The sequence below is a fragment of the Odocoileus virginianus genome, chromosome 1 (assembly GCF_023699985.2).
Source record: "Odocoileus virginianus isolate 20LAN1187 ecotype Illinois chromosome 1, Ovbor_1.2, whole genome shotgun sequence".
Classification (NCBI taxonomy): Eukaryota; Metazoa; Chordata; class Mammalia; order Artiodactyla; family Cervidae; genus Odocoileus; species Odocoileus virginianus.
Genome location: NC_069674.1, coordinates 36068194 through 36081151, shown reverse-complemented (window position 1 = coordinate 36081151; position 12958 = coordinate 36068194). Strand labels below are relative to the sequence as shown.

General features: G+C 39.3%; 1 protein-coding gene and 1 non-coding gene across 5 annotated transcripts in view; one reads left to right on the top strand and one right to left on the bottom strand.

Moving 5' to 3' along the window:
• Positions 1-12958, bottom strand: part of CDK13 (cyclin dependent kinase 13) — a 119655-nt gene that overhangs the window by 88802 nt on the left and 17895 nt on the right. The window lies entirely within an intron of this gene.
• On the top strand, positions 6430-6501 carry TRNAC-GCA (transfer RNA cysteine (anticodon GCA)). Its single transcript has one exon. It is a non-coding gene; the product is annotated as a tRNA-Cys (tRNA).

The window sequence follows — 12958 nt, the reverse complement described above, 5'->3', positions numbered from 1 at the left end:
CTGGAGTGGGTTGCCATGCCCTCCTCCAGGGGATTTTCCCGACCCAGGAATGGAACCTGCGTCTCCTGCACTGCAGGCAGATTCTTTATCGTTGAACCACCGAGGGAAATCCTTACTGTTTATAACAAACACATTTGGGGAATCTAAAATTAAATAAAAACACAAAACTCAAGTTTAGGTCTTTTTTTTTTTACTGATGATCTAATACTTCAGTCAAACAAAGTTATGAGGCTAAGAGAGAAGTGGCTCAATATAAAGTGGATCAAATTAGAGAAGTAAGATGATATAATGAATTATATCATGTTACGAAAAGAACTTAAATGGATGATAGCGAGTCCATGTTTTACAAATATGATTTTTCTTTTTAAAAAATGGTTTTTCTAATTTTTTACACTGTAAAATTTACAGTGAACACACATTAGCTGTTTCTTGTTTGCTTTTAATGTTTTGTAAGAGCTTACAGAATCTCTTTAGGTTTCCCAAATTCATACAACACAAAGCAGAACTAGGATTTAAAAAAAAAAAAAAAAACTGGTTAGTGCTCACTGTTAATTAGATTAGTGTTTCTTAAAGAGCATGGTGTACTGTTCACTTCACTGTTCACCCAATCTTTCCAAGACTCTAGGCCTTCTGAAATTGTATGTAATTAGCAAAGAGTGATTCTTAAAACTTTTACTGTAATGATATTCAATCTCTCATTACATAAAATAATACAAAACAGCAGTATCCAAAAGAACTTTCTGGGATGGTGTAAATGGTCTATACATTTGATGTCTATTAGAGTAGTAACTATTCACAATATTGAAAGTGAAAGCCATTCAGTCATGTCCAATTCTTTGCAACCCCATGGAATAGTTAATGGAATTCTCCAAGCCAGAATACTGGAGTGGGTAGCTGTTCCGTTCTCCAGGGGATCTTCCCAACCCAGGGATCAAACCCAGGTCTCCCGCATTGCAGGGGATTCTTTACCAGCTGGCTAAGCCACCAGGAAAGTCCAAGAATACTGGAGTGGGTAGCCCACACCTTCTCCAGCGGATCTTCCTGACCCAGGAATTGAACCGGCATCTCCTGAATTGCAGGCGGATTCTTTACCAGCTGAGCTACCAGGGAAGAACCCATTCACAATATTATTTTGGCCTAATTTTACATGCCAGTAGCTTATTTTACATTCTAGTAGCTATGTCCATTTGAAAACTTGTTGCTAAGCCCCTAAAAAGATATTTCTGAAATGCTTCCCATGCAAGAATGGTTCAACATATATGTGAATTAATAAATGTGATACATCACATTAATAAAATAAAGGATAAAAGTTATGTGTTTGATAAAATTCAATATCCCTTTATTATAAAAATTAAACATTATGATTGCTGGGTGAAAGGGAGGAGGGATAGATTAAATTGGGAGCCTGGGATTCACACATACATGCTACTACATATAAAATATATAACAAATAAGGACTATATAGCACAGAAAACTTAATATTCTACAATGACCTATATGGGAAAAGAATCTAAAAAGAGTAGATATACATATATATATAACTAACTGATTTTGTTGTACAGCAGAGAGTAACACAGCAGTGTAAATCAACTATACTCCAATAAAAACTTTTAAAAACCAAATAGAAACTAAAGAGACTGGACACAGAAGGACATACCTCAACACAATAAAGGCCATATATGACAAACCCACAGATTACATTATACTCAACAGTGAAAAGCTGGAACTTTTCCTCTAAAATCAGGAACAAAATAAAGATACCCATCCTTACCACTTTCAACCAACATAGTAATTGGAAGTCCTAGTCTGAGCAACTGGGCAAGACAAAGAAATAAAAGGCATCAAAATAAGAAAGGAAAAAGTAAAACTGTCATGTTTGCAGATGACATTATCTTATAGACAGAAAAATCTTTAAAGACCCCACCAAAAACCTGTCAGAATATTAAGTTCAGGGAAGTTGCAGGATCCCATCATGGATCACTGCCTTGTTGTGGCAAAGGGGCTTGCATAACTCAATGAAGCTATGAGCCATGCAATGCAGGGTAGATGGGTCACAGCGAGAAATCTGACAAAACATGATCCACTGTACAAGGGAATGGCAAACCACTCCAGTATTCTTGCCGTGAGAACTCCATGAACAGTACAAAAAGGCAAAAAGATATGACACCAAAAGATGAACCATGCCCTCCCCCCCATGTTGGAAGGTGTCCAATATGCTACTGGGGAAGAGTGGAGGGCAATTACTAATTGCTCCAGAAAGAATGAAGTGGCTGGAGGAAAGCAGAAATGACCCTCAGCTGTGAATGTGTCTGGTGGTGAAAGTAAAATCTGATGCTGTAAAGAACAATACTGCATCGGAACCTTAAAGGTTAGGTCCATGAATCAAGATAAATTGGACGTGGTCAAGCAGGAAATGATAAGAATAAACATCAACATACCATCACCAATTCAATGGAGATGAACTTGGGCAAACTCCAGGAAATAGTGAGGGACAGGGAGCCCTAATGTGCTGCAGTCCATGGGGTTGCAAGGAGTTGGACACAACTTAGTGACTGAACAACAACAACAAAGTTGCAGGATACAAAGTCAGTATTAAAAAAAATCAGTTGTCCTTCTATACACTGCTGCTGCTGCTAGTCGCTTCAGTCGTGTCCGACTCTGTGCGACCCCATAGACGGCAGCCCACCAGGCTCCCCAGTCCCTGGGATTCTCCAGGCAAGAATACTGGAGTGGGCTGCCATTTCCTTCTCCAATGCATGAAAGTGAAAAGTGAAAGTAAAGTCGCTCAGTCGTGTCCAACTCCTAGCGACCCCGTGGTCTGCAGCCTACCAGGCTACTCCATCCATGGGATTTTCCAGGCAAGAGTACTGGAGTGGGCTGCCATTGCCTTCTCCTTCTATACACTAACAATGAACTATTAGAAAGACAAAGTAAGAAAACAATCCCTTTTATAATAGCACCAAAAAGAATAAACCAATCAGGAATTAATTTAACCAAGGAGATGAAGAAATTGAAAAAGAAATAAATGGAAACATCTGTGCTCATGGACTGGAAGAATTATTAAATCATCCATACTCCTCAAAGTAGTCTACAAATTCAATGCAATCCCCATTAAAATTCCAATGGCATTTTCCACAAAAATTGGGAAAAAAATACTAAAATTAATATGGAACCACAAAAGACCCTGAATAGCACAAACATTCTTGAAAAAGAACAGGGCTGGAGGCATCAACTTTCTGATTTCAAACTATATTACAGAGTTACAGTAATCAAAATGATTGATTACTGTATTGGTAATTGTGCTGACATAAAAACAGAGTCAGACTAACAGCACAAAATGCAGAGTCCAAAAACAAACCCTTGCGTATATGCGGCAAATTAACTTTCTACAAAGGAGTCGAGAATACACAACAAAGAAAGAATGATCTCTTCAATAAATGGTGTGGGAAAACTAGATGACCATACGCAAAAAAATAAAACTGGACCTTTATTTTATACCACATACAAAAATCAACTCAAAATGGATAGAGACTTGAAGAGAAGATCTGAAACCATAAAATTCCTAGAAGAAAAAATAGGGGATAAACTGCTTGATATTGGTCTTGGCAATGGTTTATCAAAAGCAAAAACAAACACGTGGGACTACATCAAAATTATGCATAGCACAACTTAGGTGTAACAGACATGTTTGTTACGCATAACAAAACATATGCAAAGCAAAGGAGACCACCAACAAAACAAAAAGTCAACCTATACAGCACGGGAAAAAGTGTTCTTGATAAGGGGTTTATCTACAAAATACATAAGGAACTCATACAACTCAGAAAGCAAAAAAATCAAATAATCCAATTAAAAAGTGGGCAAAATGGACTTCCTGGCAGTCCAGTCAGTCCAGTGGTTAAGTCTCCATGCTTCCATAATAGGGAGTACAGACTTGATCCCTGGTCAGGGAACTAAGATCCCACACACCACTCCCTCCGCGCAGCCAAATGATTAATTTTAAAAAGTATTTGTTTAAAAAAATGTGGGCAAAGGACTTGAAGAGATTTTGCAACACATCCAAATGGCTAACAGGTACCCAAAAAGGTGCTGAGTATCACTAATCATCAGGGAAACACAATTCAAAACCACAGTGAGAAGGCATACACATCTGCTTGAATGTCTATAATCAGAAAGATGAAAAACACTGAATGCGGGTGAGAATGCAGAGAAAAGGGAACCTCAGTACACTGATGGTAGGAATGCAAACTGATACAACCACCACGGAAATCATACAGAAGCACATCTAGAAGTCAAAAATACAACTACCAGCAATCCACTTCTGTATGTATTCAAAGGAAATGAAATCACTACATCAAAAGAGGTATCTGTACAGACATACCCAAAGCACCACAAAAAGCCAATCTACAATAAACCAAGTCACACAAATGCTTTGGTTTCCCAGCACATATAAAACCTACATTACACTATACTGTTGGCTATTAAGTGTGCAATAGCATTATTTCTAAAAGAAATATATACCTCAATTTTAAAAAGTACTGTTGTTGGTACCTCAACATAATAAAGGCCATATACAACAAACCCAAGCAAACATTCTTCTCAATGGTGAAAAACTGAAAGCATTCCCTCTAAGATGAGGAACAACACAAGGGTGGCCACTCTCTCCAATATTATTCAACAGTTTTGGAAGTCCTACCCAAGCAATTAGAGAAGAAAAAGGAATAAAAGGCACCCAGATTGGAAAAGAAGAAGTAAAACTCTCACTGTCTGCAGATAACATGATACTATACATAGAAAGCCCTAAAGATACCACCAGAAAATTACTAAGAGCTCAAGGCTATGGTTTTTCCAGTGGTCATGTATGGATGTGAGAGCTGGACTGAGAAGAAAGCTGAGCGCTGAAAAATTGAGGCTTTTGAACTGTGGTGTTGGAGAACACTCTTGAGAGTCCCTTGGACTGCAAGGAGATCCAACCAGTCCATCCTAAAGGAGATCAGTCCTGGGTGTTCATTGAAGGACTGATGCTGAAGCTGAAACTCCACTACTTTGACCACCTGATGAGAAGAGTTGACTCATCTGAAAAGACCCTGATGCTGGGAGGGATTGGGGGCAGGAGGAGAAGGGGAAGACAGAGGATGAGATGGCTGGATGGCATCACCGACTCGATGGGCATGAGTTTGAGTAAACTCCAGGAGTTGGTGATGGATAGGGAGGCCTAGCGTGCTGCGATTCATGGGGTCACAAAAAGTCGGACACGACTAAGCGACTGAACTGAACTGAATCAATGAATTTAGTAAAGGTACAGGACACAAAACTAATACACAGAAATCCCTTGCATTCCTATATACTAACAATGAAAAAGCAAAAAGAGAAATTAAGGAAACAATCCCATTCACTACTGCAAACAAAAAGGATAAAATACCTAGGAATAAACCTATGTAAGCAGACAAAAGACCTGTATGCAAAAAACTGTAAGACACTGATGATAAAAGAAATCAAAGATGACAAAAACAAATGGAGGGATATACCATGTTCTTGAATTGGAAGAATCAACATTGTGAAAATGACTATACTACCCAAAGCAATCTACAGATTCAATGCAATCCCTATAAAATTACCAATGGCATTTCCATAGAACTAGAACAAAAAACTTTTATAATCTGTATGGAAACACAAAGACCCTGAATAGCCAAAGCAATTTTGACAAAGAAAAACAGAGCTGGAAGAACCAACCGTCCTCACTTCCCACTATACTACAAAGCTACAGACATCAAGACAGTATGGTACTGGCACAAAAACAGAAATACAGATCAATGTAACAAGAAAGCAAGCCCAGAGATGAACCAACACATCTATGGGCAACTTATCCTTGACAAAAGAGGCTCTTCAGTAAGTGGTGGAGAAAAAAAAACAGCTCTTCAGTAAGTGGTGCTGGGAAAACTGGACAGCTATGTGTAAAAACATGAAATTAGAACACTTCCTAACACCATACACAAAAATTAATTCAAAATGGATTAAAGACCTAAATGTAAGGCCAGAAACTATAAAATGTGTAGAGGAAAACACAGGCAGAACACTCTGACATAAATCACAGCAAGATCCTCTGACCCACCTTCTATAGTAATGGAAACAGAAACAAAAACAAACAAAGAAGGCCTAACTAAACTTAAGAGCTGGAGAAGGAAATGGCAACCCACTCCAGTGTTCTTGCCTGGAGAATCCCAGCAGCAGAGGAGCCTGATGGGCTGCGGTCTAGGGTTGCACAGAGTCAGACACGACTGAAGTGACTTACCAGTAAACTTAAGAGCTTTTTGCACAGCAAAGGAAACTATAAACAAGATGAAATGACAACTCTCAGAATGGGAGAAAAAAACTTCAAATGAAACAATTAACAAAGGATTAATCTCCAAATTATGCACGTGACTGGCTTCCCTGGTGGCTCAGACGGTAAAGTGTCTGCCTGCAGTGCAGAAGACCCAGGTTCAATCCCTGGGTTGGGAAGATCCCCTGGAGAAGGAAATGGCAACCCACTCCAGTACTCTTGCCTGGAAAATTCCATGGACTGAGGAGCCTGGTGGGCTACGGTCCATGGGGTCGCAAAGAGTCAGACACAACTGAGCAACTTCACTCACTCACTCACTCTTGCAATTCAAAATCAGAAAAACAACCCACCCAATGAAAGAAAAGACCTCAACAGACATTTCTCCAAAGACAACATACAGGCGGCCAATAAACACATGAAAAAATCCTCAACATTGCTAATTATTAGATATGTAAATCAAAACTACAATGAGGAGCCACCTCACATGCGTCAGAATGGCCATCATCAAAAAATCTACAAACAATATACGCTGGAGAGGATGTGGAGAAAAGGGAACCCTCCTGCACTGCTGGGAAAAGTAAAATGATACAGCCACTATGGAGAAGAGCATGGAGATTCCTTAAAAAACTAAGAATGAAACTACTATGTGACCCAGAAATCCCACTACTGGTCATGTACCCTGAAAAAAACACAATTCAAAAGGACACATGTACCCCCAGTGTTTACTGCAGCACTACTTATAAGAGACAGGATACGGAAGCACCTAGATGTCCACTGACGGATGAATGGACAAAGCAGCTGTGGTACATAAATACAGTGTAGTATTACTGGGCCAGGAAAAGGAACAACTGTGAGTCAGCTGAACTGAGGTGGATGAACCTAAAGCCTGTTATACAGAGTGAAGTTAAGGCAGAAAGGGAAAAACAAATATTGTATATTAACATATATATGGAATCTAGAAAAATGGTACTGATGAACCTATTCGCAAGGTAAATAGAGACACAGACATAGAGAACAGACTTGTAGACACAACAGGGGAAGGAGAAGGTGAGATGAACTGAGAGAAAAGCACTAAAGCACTGACATATATACACTACCACGTGTAAAACAGACAGCTAGTGGGAAGCTGCTGTGTAACACAGGGAGCCCAGCCCGGTGCTCTGTGAGGACCGAGACAGGTAGGATGGGGGCAGAGGGGAAGGTTCAAGAGGGAAGAGGTATATGTATACTCATGGCTGATTCATGCTGTTATACCGCAGACACCAGCACAACACTGCAAAGCAATTATCCTCCAATTAAAAACAAACAATATTTTAAAAAAGAATGCTGCTGGGAAAACAGCACCAATAGACTTAACTCAATACAGAGGTGCTACAAACTTTCAGTTCAGTTTGTATACAAAAAACACAAAGAGCCTACAAAGCGCAATAAAACAAAATACTCCTATACTCCCATGTTCACTGCAGTACTATTCATACTAGCCAAGATATGAAAACAACCTAAGTGTTTATGAACAGTTCTACAGATAAAGAAAATGGGGGCATGTGTTTAATATTATGTAGCCTTAAAAAAAAAGACAGAAATTCTCCCATTTGTGACAACACTGATGAATCTGGAGGGTGTTATGCTACATGAAGCCAGCCAGAGAAACACAAATAACTGCATGATATCACTTATCACAAAGAGTCGGACATGACTTAGCGACTAAACAACAAAAAATAAAAAAAAAAATAAAAAAAAAGGTAAAAAAAAAGGTAAATATGCAAAGTCATGAATGTGTTAACTCAATTGTGGAAAGCCTCTCACAATGTGTACATATATCAAAACCATCACTGTTGATACCCTGAATATATTATAATTTTATGTTTATTTGTCAATTATACCTCAATAAACCAGGGGGTGGGGGCCTGGGGGAAAACACTTCCCAAAATGAAGAAAAGCACTATATAAACATAATGTGGCATTATTTTTTAGAAAGCCAGTCTCTCTCACTCACCCCTTTGGTCACTCAGTCAAAACTCTAAACTCTAAATATTCCTATAAAATTTGCCATGCATTTTATTGCAACAGCTCTATTAACTTTAATAGTACCATTAAATAAAACTATAAAATAGCAGCCGCTTAAATTGATCTCCTTGTTTCAAAACTAATCCATATCTAACCCATACTTACATGCAAAATGAACACCTTTCTATAAAATCTGCTGTCATTCTCTATTTTTAATTTCACCACAATCCTCCACCCATTTACCCAGCTTAAAAACCTTTCCAGTTTTCTGCTGCCCATTTCACATGCCATCAGTTGCCTGATTTTATGATTCTAACTCAACATTCCCACACATCCACAACTCCCTGCATGTTGCCTATTGCTGCTGTAACAAATTAATCCACACATTTAGTGGCTTAAACAACACAAATGATTTATCTTACAGTTTCTGGAAGTCCAAAAAGTCTCACTGGGCTAAAATCAACATGTCACCAGGGCTCTGTTCCTTCTATAGTCTCTTTAGAATATCTGTTTCCTTGTCTTTTCCAGCTTCTAAAGGCTCTCCATTCCTTGGCTCATGGTCCCACATCATCTGACCTCTGCTTTCATCATCACATTTCCTCTCTCTGTTTCTATCATTACATAGTCTTTTCTGACTCTGACTTTCCTGCTTCCTTTTACAAAGATCCTTGTGTTTACCCAGGACCTACTGCCAGAATAATCTATCTCAAAATTCCTATTTTCATCTACAAAATCCCTTTTGTCACATAAAGTAATGTACCACAAGTTCACGTGGACGTCTTTGTGTGTGTGTGTGTGTGTTTATTTGCTCAATCGTGTCCGACTCTTTGTGTCCCCATGGACTGTAGCTCACCAGCCTCCTCTGTCCATGGAATTCCCCAGGCAATACTGGAATGGGTTGCCATCCCCTTCTCCAGGGGATCTTCCCAACCCAGGGAGGGAACCTGGGTCTCCTGCATTGCGGGTAGATTCTTTACCGTCTGAGCCACCAGGTCATCTTGGAGGGGGCCATTATTCACATCTTCCTTTTCTACCCTCAAGGTCACTGTTCATCTCAGACCTCATTACTCTCCTCTAGATTACCCTATCATCTTAAAAAGGACTGACTTCCTCAAATCTAGTCTCTCCTTGTCCCAACTATTTCTACAGATACCATAACCAAACTATTAATAATTCTCACTTTTCAGTGATTATTACATGTCTCATACTCACTCACTTCCCTTCTCCTTTTAGTAACTATTACAAACCTTCACAACTTTTTTAAGCTCACAACACCATTCTCAAAGTCTTTTTTTTAAAGCCACTTTCCTTCTATTGCACAGAAAAAACAAATTAAGGTTACCGAGCATGTTTCCTACCTACAAACCTAACTGGTATCCCATCCACCTTATATTCCACCTGATCTCAGAGCAGGTGTTCCTCTTTCTATTAAGGCTAATTTACTGTAATACTACCAATCCCATACTCTCTAAATATCACTTCAAAGAGTATGGCCCATAAACAAAAGCAGCAGATCCTGATCCGGGAAGCTCACCAGAAACGCTGTGGCTCCGACTCCAACCCAGACCTCCGGATTCAGAACCTGCATCCCAACAGAATCCCACTGCAGCCCGAGACGCGCTGTGCGAGGCCCCTCAGTGGCTGCTCCGTTCCCTGCGACTTCACCCTTGACTGTCTACTCACTACTTCCTCTCAGGAAATAAGAAACTCACGACTCTCTGATCTTTAAAAACAGGCAAGAAAAAATAAGCAAGCAATAGTATCTTGATATTGTTTATCTCTCCTTCCAATTATAGCCAAATTCTAATCTGCTCCCTTATACTCAAGTCACTATAATCTCACTTATATATCCTCACTGAAACTATTGAGGTGACCAATGACCTACTTCTGGAGGAAAAGTAAAGGGAAAAATAAAGAGAAATATCAACGTCTATGATGACAACACTGATTACACACTTAAAAAAAAACTTCTAACCACTTTTAATACTTTTTTTCCCTGATTGTTTTTTTACTTCTATGGCTGTTTCTCAATGCTCCTTAAGGTTCCTCTTCACTTACCTATTCTCCCATGATTATTTAATTTATACTTATATATGGCTTCCCTTGTGGCTCAGCTGGTAAAGAATCCACCTGCAACATGGAAGACCTGGGTTCGATCCCCGGGTTGGGAAGATCCCTGGGAGAAGGTAATAGCTACCCGCTCCAGTATTCTGGCGTGGAGAATTCCATGGACTATATATAGTCCATGAGGTTGCAAAGAGTCAGACAAGACTGAGCGATTTTCCTTATTCACTATGTAAGGCTTAAATCATCATCTAAATGTTGATCACCCCCCAAGTCATCCTTTGCCCCTCCCAATTATCCTATATGCACCTCTGACACAATACAGCTGAAACTATTTGCCTACCTCTCCAAATCCATCCACTTTCCCCTTAAATATACTCTATCCTCATGCACTGGTATCCACTGAAGTAGCAGAAACCTGGAAGTCATTCCATATTCCACCTGATCCTTTCCTCCCTTCTCCCATAACCAACTGATTTTCAAGTCCTGCCAACTCTACATCTTAAGCAGGTCTCCAGTTTTCCAGGTTCTCTATTTCCTTAGCTACTATTTCACATGAAGAGGTCCTACATCATCTTTTACTTGGTCCAGCATAGTAATAGTCTTAACAGGTTCCCCACCTCAAATCTCTACATTTTCTAATTTACTGTTCACGCCACCACCTGAATCTTTCAGTTTCTCTCTGACATAACTCTTTACAGCCTTGTACTGCACACAAAACCTCATCCAGCCATCCCAAAACACATAAAGTGCCAGGTCTAGAATGTTTCTTCATATGCCTCTCTTTATCAATTTTATCTGCTATGAAAAGGGATACTTTATGTCCAAACACTAATATCTACCTCTATGAAGCCTTCCCTTATTATGCCAGGCAGCTGGAGATGTTCCTTGAACTATGATCCTGCAACACTTTATTCACATTTCATTAAAATTTTAATAATTAATCTGTATTCTCCAATTAAAGTGAGATCACTGAATTTTCACAGTCCTAACCAACATAGACCTGACAAAGGCAGACGCTCAACAAATATTCGCTGGTAGTATTCCTATTGCATGGAATTCACTTTCCTTAACCTAGTATTAAAATGTTGTGTAATCTGTCTAGTCCTAACCTTTCCTTCTGAATTTGCCTAATGCTCCATGCCTTTATTCCCACAGGTTGACCTACTGAGATTATCCTCTTCCCCTCCATCTTCTATTGAAACCATACCCATCTTTCAATGGCTAGTTCAAGAGTCCTGTGTTCTTCATAAAGCCATACCACCAACTCCAAGAAAAAAGAAAGCTCTCCCTTGAGTCCCTATAGCACCTTATCTGCATCCTTAAGATCTCCATCATTCTCAACATTGTATTTCAGATATTACTATATTACTACTAGACTATATCCTCTTTTAAGGAGCAAACACGAAATGTAATTCATTTCCGTGTCGCTCCAGAGCCCTTAGCAAAACACACAGATAGGGCCTTTTATTAAATAAACAAGCACACCACACTGAACCAGTTTACAAAACACCTTTATGGGCATTTTTCATTTGACATGCTCTTTATATCAACCAAGGCATAGAGAAAACAGATGGAAGAACTAAGATGAAGAGGGTTTATAAATTCAGAGGCCAGGATCTATAAAAAGGTAGAGTCAATACTCAAGAGCAAGTCTTCCAGTTCAAAGGCAGGCATCATTTATTGCTACCACACCATACTACATCCTTCTCCTCCATTTATTTCTTACATGTCTTTATGGGTCCAGCCACACAAGCCTCTTTCCCAAGTCTTCAAAAGGTCACACTGTGCAACCTAATGTCCATCAAAAGATGAACTGATAAAGAAGATAAGGTATCTACAACAGATTACTCAGCCATAAAAAAGAATGAAATAATGCCATCTGCAGCGACATGGATGGACCTAGAGATGATCATACTAATAAGTCAGAGAAAGACAAATACCATATGATATCACTTACATGAGGAATCTAAAAAGAAACAATACAAACTAACTTATTTACAAAACAGATTCACAGACACTAAAAACAAACTTATGGCTACCAAAGGGAAAAAGGAGGGGGGGGATAAACCAGAGTTCAGGATTAACAGACGCACACGACTGTATTTACAACAGATGGACAGGAAGGACCTACAATAGTAAGACGTTTCACAGGGAACTGTCTTCAATATCTTATATAAGCTACAATGAAAAAGAATCTGAAAAAGAAGAGTTATACAGGATATAGATGTATGAGTCATTTTACCGCACACCTGAAATTAACACATGGTAAATAAACTGTAATTTTTTTTAACATGAAGAAAGAAAAAAAAGGCCATGCTTCTTCTTGACGTCATATCTTAAAATATTATTTTTTATCTTCCTGGGATGCTTAGATCATCACATAGCTGACTCTTGTCATCTGCTGCTGCTGCTAAGTCACTTCAGTCGTGTCCGACTCTGTGCGACCCCATAGACGGCAGCCCACCAGGCTCCCCCGTCCCTGGGATCCTCCAGGCAAGAACACTGGAGTGGGTTGCCATTTCCTTCTCCAGCGCATGAAAGGGAAAAGTGAAGTCACTCAAG